This window comes from Corvus kubaryi, unplaced genomic scaffold (assembly GCF_017639235.1).
Source record: "Corvus kubaryi isolate FWS band 111438036 unplaced genomic scaffold, C.kubaryi_AGA036_p1.0 37157, whole genome shotgun sequence".
Classification (NCBI taxonomy): domain Eukaryota; kingdom Metazoa; phylum Chordata; class Aves; order Passeriformes; family Corvidae; genus Corvus; species Corvus kubaryi.
The window spans coordinates 112,054-121,339 of record NW_024581041.1 but is presented as its reverse complement, the minus strand read 5'-3'; positions in this window follow the sequence as shown (position 1 = coordinate 121,339).

The window sequence follows — 9,286 nt, the reverse complement described above, 5'->3', positions numbered from 1 at the left end:
GGCTGCGCCGGGGCTGCCTCCGTCCCCGGAGCACCGGGGGCCCCCGCGGGTGTCCCCACGCGCGTCCCGCGTAACGCCCCCCCCGCCACGGACGGGGTCCCGTGGAGGCACCCGGTACTTTCTGTCTCCTCCCCAGGGCCCCATCCCTGTTGAGCCTCCTCTGTCACCCCATGCAAGACACCCGGCGGGTCCTGCAGCTCCCAGGGGTGCCCGGCCCTTCCCGGAGCATCCCGGGCTGTCCACCCGCGGCGTTTGGGGGGCACACCCGTGAGCCGGGCCCGGGAGATCTCCACATCAGCAGCTGGCCAGGCTCGTGCGTTTTGGGGATGTCAGGGCAAGCAGCCCCCCCAGGAGATGCAGACAGAAAGGGGAGGCTATTCTTTGCAAAATAGTGTGCACCCACAGTACGGATGCATGGGCGCACCGGATGCACAGCAGGGATGCCCTGGGGGCACTGGGATACACTGGGGGCACAGCAGGGATGCCCTGGGGGCACAGAGATACACTGGAGGCACAGCAGGGTTGCACTGGGGGCACAGAGATGCACCGGGGGCACAGCAGGGATGCACTGGGGGCACCGGGATGCACTGGGGGCACAGCAGGGATGTATTGGGGGCACAGAGATGCACTGGGGGCATAGCAGGGATGCAGTGGCCACTCTGCTCTTGGTGGAACCCCTGAGTATGGGGTTGGCTCTCACAGACAGGAGCAGGGAGGCTGCATGCTCAGCCCTCTCTGCCTCCCCGTCTGGCAGACACTGAGCAGTGAAGGCTGGAGGGAGGTGACAGCCCAGCACCAGTTTCCCCATTCCCAGAGCCTGTGGCAGGTCCCAGCTCGGTACCCAGTGCCCTCTGCCCGTGTGCACCCTGCAGGACTCCGAACAGCACCTCGTGCCCTGGCTGCCCTGCAGGGCCTGGCTTTGCTCCGTTACCTGGTGCCACAGCTGCCCTCGGTGACTCTCCCGGTGTGAGGGACAGAAAAGGCCTCCAGTGGTGTGAGGAAGGCCAGGGGACACTTCCCAGCAGGGCAGCTCCCACCTGGCTGCCTCTGCTTGTCCTCTGCAGCCAGGCTGGCCTGGGGCAGCTTGTCACAGTGTGTCAGCACACGGTCACCTCCCTGGCAGCAGTGGGTGCCAGGGCTCTGTGCCAGCTGCCTCTGGGTGCTGCTCCTCAGCTTCCTCCCCACCAGCCCCAGGGAAACCTGCAGTTCCCAGTCCCACAGGGAACCTGGTCCCCCAGCACCATGGCTGGGCCGGAGCGCTGGAATGAGGCGGGCTTTGTTTTACTGCTTTAGAAAGTGCCTCCTTTATTAGCCACACTGAGGCTTTTTCCCTGACAAACCACATACCAGCAGAGAGTACCAGGAACAAAATGAGGCTGCATGGTCCAGTGGTTCGAGCCAAGGCAGCGATGCCAGCAGGATTGTGGGCTCTAATCCCCTGCTGAGCTGTTGACTCACTGTACAAACTCAGGCAGGTCCTGCCGCTTTGTGCTGTGGAGAAGCCCAGCTGGAAAGTTGGGTAAATAGCAGGAACCTCTTGGAAAAAAAAAACCACCCCACTGCATGGGAGCCAACTTGAGGGAGGGCATTCATTTACAAATCAATATTCCAGCTGGCTGTTGAGATCCCCTGTGCAGGCACAGCTTTCCCTCCAGCCTTCCACTGCTGCACACCCTTAAGGGACAGAGCTGAAGAGGTGCTTTGCCTGGTGCTGGGGTGGCTGCCCTGCAAGGGACAGCATTTGTTGCAAGGGACACCACTGGTGTGAATTTGTAGGGAATTTATACAGCAGAAAAGCTGCACTGTGTTGTTGAAAAAAATAATTGCAGTTGTGTGCAAGCTGCTGTGACTGTCTGCATTCATCTTCCAGGCCTTCAAAGGGAAAACAGTGATGGCTGCTCAGGGGTTCTGTCGCACTCCAAGGGAAAATCTGGGCAATGTAAATGTGAATTCACCCTTTCAAGTGGATTTGGGTCAGATAAGTCAGTGGCTGACCGCACTGGCAGCGTTCTGAGCACAGATATCCTCGGTGTCGCTGCCCACCACTGGGAACATCCCCCTTGGGAGGCCAAGGAGCTGGAAGAAGAACATTCAGAACAGATTTCCCCAGTGAATCCTTCACTCCTCTTCTCACACTGGTGCAAACAGCCCAGCCTGTCTTCCACTGACCACCAAGCTAAAGCCTGAAACTCTCCAACAGTCCTGAAGGCGTGGAAAATGCACGTCTGCCTGCTGAGATGAGGGAAAAGAGCTTCCCTGGCAAAATAATCCCCTGTGAGCTCTTGGTGACCCCAGCTGTGCTGGACTCTCTCCTGGCTATTCCATAACCAAGAAATGAGCTTTCCTGCATCCCTGTCCAGTTCCTGCTGCAGTGATGGGAGCAATGGAAATACCTGTCTGGCCACACAGGGCAGGGAGGGGACAGCAACACATCTCTTTTCCCCCAGAAAACACCAAGGAAGTGGAAACTTTACAAGGTCTTCAGGAACTTAACTGAAAATGTAAAGAAATTTCAAGAAATTTAAAGGCAGTTAAAGGAGCTGCCATGTTTTCAGGTATTTTTTTCAGATGAATTGAACACCTTTCCAGAAAACACAGGTGTTTTAAACCCCAAATGCAGCCGTCACTCAGCTGGTGGAGCTGCCCTTGTCCAGCGTCCACCCTGGTTTTCCATGGGTGCACAAGGGAAGCCTTGGAGCTTCCTGCAACGTCCCTGTGAACAGAGGGACCTGTGAGCCCTGGGGAGCTCCATGGGAAAATCTCCCTCTTTTGGGAATGAGGTAATTTTTGCAACCCAAGTGAGGATGTCCTGACCAGGTTCCCATTGTCCAGCAGAATCAGCCTGGAACAACACAAAAACCCCACAAATAAATGAGGACTGGCATAAATTGCAAAGGGCTGGCAGACGTTTCATGGTTCAGTGTTAGGACAGATTTGGCCATCAGGCTTTTGCCAGGTTTTAGCAGCCCAGGAAGCCATCCTGGGAAGGAAGCATCGAGACGGTAGTGGGCAGCAGGGGACAGGGGGATTCTGCCCCTCTGCCCTGCTTGGCTGAGATCCCACCTGCAGAGCTGCCTCCAGCCCTGGGGTCCAGCATCAGAAGGATGCGGAGCTGCTGGAGTGAGTTCAGAGAGGCTGCAGAGATGCTCCAAGGGCCGGAGCCCCTCTGCTCCGAGCCGGGCTGGGAGAGCTGTGGGTGTTCAGCCTGGAGAAGAGAAGGCTCCGGGGAGACCTTAGAGCCATTTCCAGTGTTTTAGGCTTATAAAAATGAGGGAGAGCAGCTTTTTACACAGGCAGATAGTGACATGACAAGGGGAGAAGGTTTGAAACTAAAAGAGCAGATATTTAGATTGGATGTTAGGAAGGAATTGTTCCCTGTGAGGGTGGGGAAGCCCTGGCACAGAGTGCCCAGAGAAGCTGTGGCTGCCCCTGGATCCCTGGGAATGTCCAAGGCCAGGTTGGACAGGGATTGGAGCAACCTAGGCTAGTGGAAGGTGTCCCTGCTCATGGCTGGGGGTGGCACTGGATGGGCTTTAGGGTCCCTTCCAACCCAAACCAGTCTGGGTCTATGGTTCTATCTCCTTGAGAGCCTCCAAGCTCTTTCCTTCCAGCAAGTTTTCCCCTCTCAATTTACCTCTGCAATGACTCTGGCCTGGCTTTATGGGAAGGAAAGAAAAGAGGACCAGCACATCCTCCTCTGGAATGTATTTCTACATGGAAACCTGCTTTTTGTTGAAGGAGATAGATAAGAGGGGTGCAGCTTGGGGCCCAGCTCCAGAGTGCAGCTCTGGAACCAAATCTCCTCCAAGGAAGAGCACCTGTGAGCCCTTGGAGCTCCACCTTTCAAGCTCAGAGCAAACTGTTGATCAGCCCTCACACTCTGGATGTTGGCAAAGCCCATCTCCAGCTAGCAGCCATCCCTGCTGAGGATCCTCCACAGACACAGGGATGCAGCAGGAGCTGGAGCAGGGCTGTGTTGAGGTGAAGGAGGCCCTGCCTGGCACAGGGGGACAGAGCTCGGGCTACAGGGCTCTGCAGAGAGGTGGGGGCACCCAAAGCCTTTATTCCCTAAATCCCAGCAGCATGGAAAAAGGGGTGTGCGTGTCTGTGCCTTTTGGGAGGAGGTTATTTTGGGAATCCCCGCCTGAGCTGCTGCTGGTGCTGATGCTCTGCGATAACAACTTTTCATGCCTCTTGCTTGTTTATGCAGGGCATGAAAAGGCCCTTTGTGCAGCTCGGGGAGCTGGCTGCCAGCTGGGATCAGTGAGACGCTCCCTGTGCGCTCCTCAGCTCCAGCCCCCTCGGCAAAACCCCCACAGGAGCCTTGGGGGTGCCCACGGGCAGGAATTGGCACCCCACAGAAGAGGGGGCACGGCTGCTCCAGCTCCTGGGCACCTCCTGCCCTTCACACCTTTGGGTGGTGGGAACACTCTGGGGAGCTCAGGCAAATGTTTCCACCCAAAGAAAACATTTCCAGCTCTTGATGCCATCTTCCTCCGGGCTGTTTGAGTGGGATCCCAAGCTCAAAGAAGTCCCTGGGACAGATGTCATCAGGGACTGTCACCAGGTCTGGTGATCAAGCCCTTATTATCCCTGCATGTCTGGAGCCCTGAAGTCTTGGGGGATGAGCAGACACCTCACTGCCTTCATCCTTTGCTTCCCAAGGGTTCCCAAGGACCTTCTCCCCAAGTGCTGTCAGTGTCTGGCCTTCAGACAGTTGGGATACTGCAGATAGTTATGCACATGGTGGAAAAATAGGAATAAAAGGGGCAGGAAATGCATTTTTTTTATTAATCAAAGAGATTAATAACCCGTGTCACAGTTAGGACACATCCCACCTGCTGCCTTGCATCCTGCCCACTGCAGTGGGAAGCATTGGAGCACCCCTGCGACACTGGGAGAAAGGAATATTTGCCCCCAAGACCCAGGGCAGGGTGTGGGGTCCCTGACGCCACCCAGCACAGCTGTAACCAGGGGCACAGAGAGCATTGGTGCTGCGAGCTGGGGGCAGGTGGGGTCCCTGGCACAGAGAAAATATTGGCCAGGGGTTCCTGCTGTGCTGTGGGGGTGTGAGGGGCACGAGGAAAGGGCTGGGCAGCTCCTGCTCCAGCAGCAGCTCCAGCCCCTGCTGCGTGTCCTGAGGCCACTGGATCCGCTCCCTCCTTAGCCAGGCTTCCTGTGCTGAGCAGCTGGATGGAATCCTGGGCTGCCCATCCCTGCAGAGCAGCAGTGCCCTCCTGGCTGGGGCTGCCAAGCCTCTGCCCCAGACTGTGCCGGGCAGAGCAATGGGATCTCTGTGTCTTCCCATCCTGAAGCTGCCAGGAAGGTGCAGTTCTCCTGAGGGAGCCCCTGGCACAGGTCTGCCATGCTCTGATTCAAGGGAAGGCTCTAACAGCTCAATTAACTGCCAGCTTGGAGACGGCAGGGTCTGAGCAAAGATGAGGGACACCAGCCTGGCCCCCGAGAGCAGCCGAGCCCCCCCAGCTGAGCCCAGAGAGAGAGGGCAGGGAAGATGGAGAACAAGGTGTGAAGAGAGGAGTGGATGCGGTGACTTTTGCTCCTTTAAGGCACCCTGCTACCATCACCCCCTGCCCCTGTCACCCCTCTGGGTCACATCTCATCCTCTTGCACGGCTCCTGCATCCCTCATGCCCCGGTGAGAAGGGTGCTCCTTAACACTGCCTGTCCTGCATCCCTCAGTTTCCCTCCCAGAGGAGGCTGCAGTACCAATTACAGCAGGAACCCCGGGACCCCCAGGTCCCCCCACTGACCTGGGGGACTGCACCAGCAGAAAGTGGCATTTCTGCCCAAGAACCTGACTTTGTGCTGCCCAAGCTCTTCCTTCTCAGTGCAAACATCTTGAGACTGTTTGGGTTTTTCTATTGAGAGTCACAAGCATGAAGGGAATGCCTGAAAAAAAATTTAAAAAAAAAAGAAAGAAGCCATCTCTTGTGGATTTGCGATGCCCAGATACAGCCCCCAGTGTCCCAGCACACGGAGCCAGGTGAAAATCTTGGCTTCTAGCACTGCTGGGCACAGCACCAGAGGTGCCATCCCTGCAAGTGTTCAAAAGGTGTGGGAATGTGGCACCTGGGGACATGGTTTAGTGGTGACCACAGTGCTGCTGGTGAGTGGTTGGACTTGATGATTTTGGAGTGTTTTCCAACCTCAGTGACTCAGTGGTTCAATGAAAGGCAGGAAAATTGGAAAGCTGAAAGCTGGAATGGCAGAAGATAAATCAAGAGAGGGTCAAGAATGATCTAAGGATCTGCTTAGGTGGAAAAGTCACCCAGCCACGTGGAACTGCTGCAACCTGCACAGCCAAGCCTGGAGAACTGTCCCCCAGACTCCCACGGGGCCCAGGGCTGGTAGCTGAGCTGGCCCATGGGGGGACACTCAGCCGAGGAGTGATGGTCACCTGGCCACAGCCTAAGGAAGTTAATGACCTCCACTCTACGAGCAGCATCCCAGCCACCATTTAGCTCTAATTACCAGCCTAATTACTGGGTCTTGCTGCACGTGTCGGGTTACAGAGTGCTGGATAGCATGAGCCTCTTCCCACGCTGGGTCCTGTGGCTCCCACACACCTCTGTGGGCATTCTCCTGGGGAAACCCAGTGAGCTGGAGCTCACTCTGCTGCTGCCAGGCGGGTTCCTCTGCCCCAGGCTGGGCTGGCAGCTCTCCTGGACCTCTTTCAGCTTCATACTTGATGACTGTAAATGTTTGTGGGTTTAAGACGCGCTTGAGACTCAGTTTCATACAGGAAGGATTTGGAATCGCTGTAGGAAGGACAATACTTTCTTTCCCAAGGGTCCCCAGCAGTTTGTGCTTCCTACCTGGGTTCCATACCCGGGGAAGAGGTGGGCACAACTCCCTTCTCAGCTGCTGCAGAGAGGCAGAGAAGTTGTTGGGATGTGGATCACAACGAGCAGAGGCTCCCTCCAGTATCTTCAAAGCAATCAGTGGTTGTTGTGGTTACTGATGGTGCCTTCCTGGGATGTCTGCTGAATGAAGGGAATCCAGGAGAAGTTTCCCCCTGGATACAACAAAACCACCAGAGCTGAGTGAGGGCTGTGATGCAAGGATTTGTCAGGGACAAGAAAGAGGACTCTGGTCTGGGATCAGCACATGGGGAGGGCTGAATAGCTTACAGAAACCTCTGCTGAAGCCACATTTGGTGCTAAACACTCTGGACTGAGGTCTGGATGTTGCCATGGTACTCCTGGGTTTGGATGCAGGAGTCACATGGTTCCCATTTCTCACCAAATATCGCAGAGAATGTCAGAAATTCACCCAGAGACTGGGCAGAAGCAAATCTCAGTGTCCCAAGTGGAGCTATAGGGTGGGCCAGCCTTCCCTGAATGAAAAAAGCCTGGTCTCCTGTGTTTTCCCAAGAGCCACGATCACACTGCTGGCATCAGCGGGGCACGGGCAGGGCACAGGCAGGGCACGGGCAGGCCAGGCAGTCTCTCTCCTTGATGGGCACCTATCTCACTCCCCTCTCAGTCCCAGCTGCTCTCCAGGTGCTGAGCTCGTACTGCTCTGTCCCAGCCCTCTGGAGTACCAGTCTTTGGCCCCTGCCTGATGGAAACCAGAGCTCTGCAGCTCTCGGGACAGAAGAGCCTCTCCCTGACACCCAACAGCAGGAGGGAGCACCGGGACACGAGGGAGCCCTGGAGCAGCCAGGTCCAAACCCAGCTGGATCGGTGCTTCCGCTGCCACTGCCAGAGGAGCTGCTGGTGCCAGCAGCAGGAGCTGTTCCTGCTCCCTCCATCCCTGCTCTCTCTGGAGCAGGCAGGGTAGATGCTGATGGCTGGCTGGCCCCTGGCATCCCTCCCCAGGCCTGCCCCTCTGCCAGTGCCTTCTCAGCTGCCTCCCAGTCCTGGGAGAATGGCCTCGGTTCTGGCCTCTCCGAGGGACTCGTGTGCCCCAGCCTGATGGGATACTTGTCCTGCCCTGGCACACAGGGTTCGTTCCCAAATGGCTGAAGCCCTGGTGTGGTCAGGGCGCCTGGGAACTGAGCCCCAGCATCACCTCTAGAACCTGACCCCTCCCCAGTGCTGGGCAGTTCATCCCACTTCCCTGCTCCCAGTGCCTAGGAAGGTGGGGCAGGACAGTCCCTCACTGCTGGACATGCTGGCCACGAGCGTCTGGCAGCCTGGGGGGAGTTCACAGGAAAAGCCCGAGCCCGTATTGCTAAATTACAGCCCTCTCTTCCAGAGAGGATTTGCAGCCAAATTCCCAGTGAGAGGCTCGTGGCTGTGCCCCCTTTACCGGCTCTGCCCCACTGCTGGCTGTGCCCACGGGCAGGAGGGCAGCTCAGGGATTAAACCAGAGCCCAACACTGGCTGGGACCACCCCCCTGCCAAAATCCAGGGAGCAGCTCTCTGCTCCTTCCCATGAGGTAAGGGAGACCCACTTGTGCCTCGCTCCCTCCACAGGGCCTCGGGCCACCAGGACCATGGAATCAGCGGGATCCACGGGCAGGACACAGCAGGGAGCTCTGCACCTTCACAGGGTCCCTGAGCCACGGGGTCCCTGGCGTGTGGGGCTGGTACAGTGCTGTGCCATCGCCTCCCCACTGTTGTCTCCGTCCCAGACATCCCTGAGCCTAGCCTGGAGGTGGCCTCTCAGTGTGTTGATCCCGGAAAAGCTCTGCTCCCCACCTCCCCAAGCCCAGCCACCGCAGCCCCTGGCAGGATGCTCTTGGTGCCTCCCTCTCCTGCAGCCTCAGCCCGTGCTGTCTCTCCCTGTGGGGCCCAGTCCCACAAGCAGCATGAGAAAGGGGAGGTCAGGTCCTCAGCGAGGCTTCAGTGAGGACACAGGACCTTTGGCCTCCTCCTCACAACGTCATGGGACAAGAGGAGCATCCGTGCAGGGCTGCCACCCCACTGAGACATGGGAACACAAGCCAGCAGCTGAGCAGAGGAGAGAAGTCAGGGCTGGGGAAACAAACCCCGTTTTGTCCCAGATTCCTGTTTCCCTGGACTCTGAGCAACATCCACTGCAGCCTCTGGCATGAGCTGCCCCTGACCCCGCGGCCGAGGGCACCGAGAGCAGCGTCCCTGGGGCTGCCAGGCCTCAGCCCCCCACATGCTGCGAGAGCCCTTCCAGTGCTCCACAGCCCATTTCCCTGGCCCAGGCGCCCTGGCAGCAGCACACAGCGAGATCTCAGCCTTGTTACTACTCATCACATACAGGGTCCTGAATAATATTTGGAAAATAAAGATCTGTGCAGAGCCAGCCCCTGCCAGGGATGTCCAGCACCCAGCTGGAGCCTCTCCCAG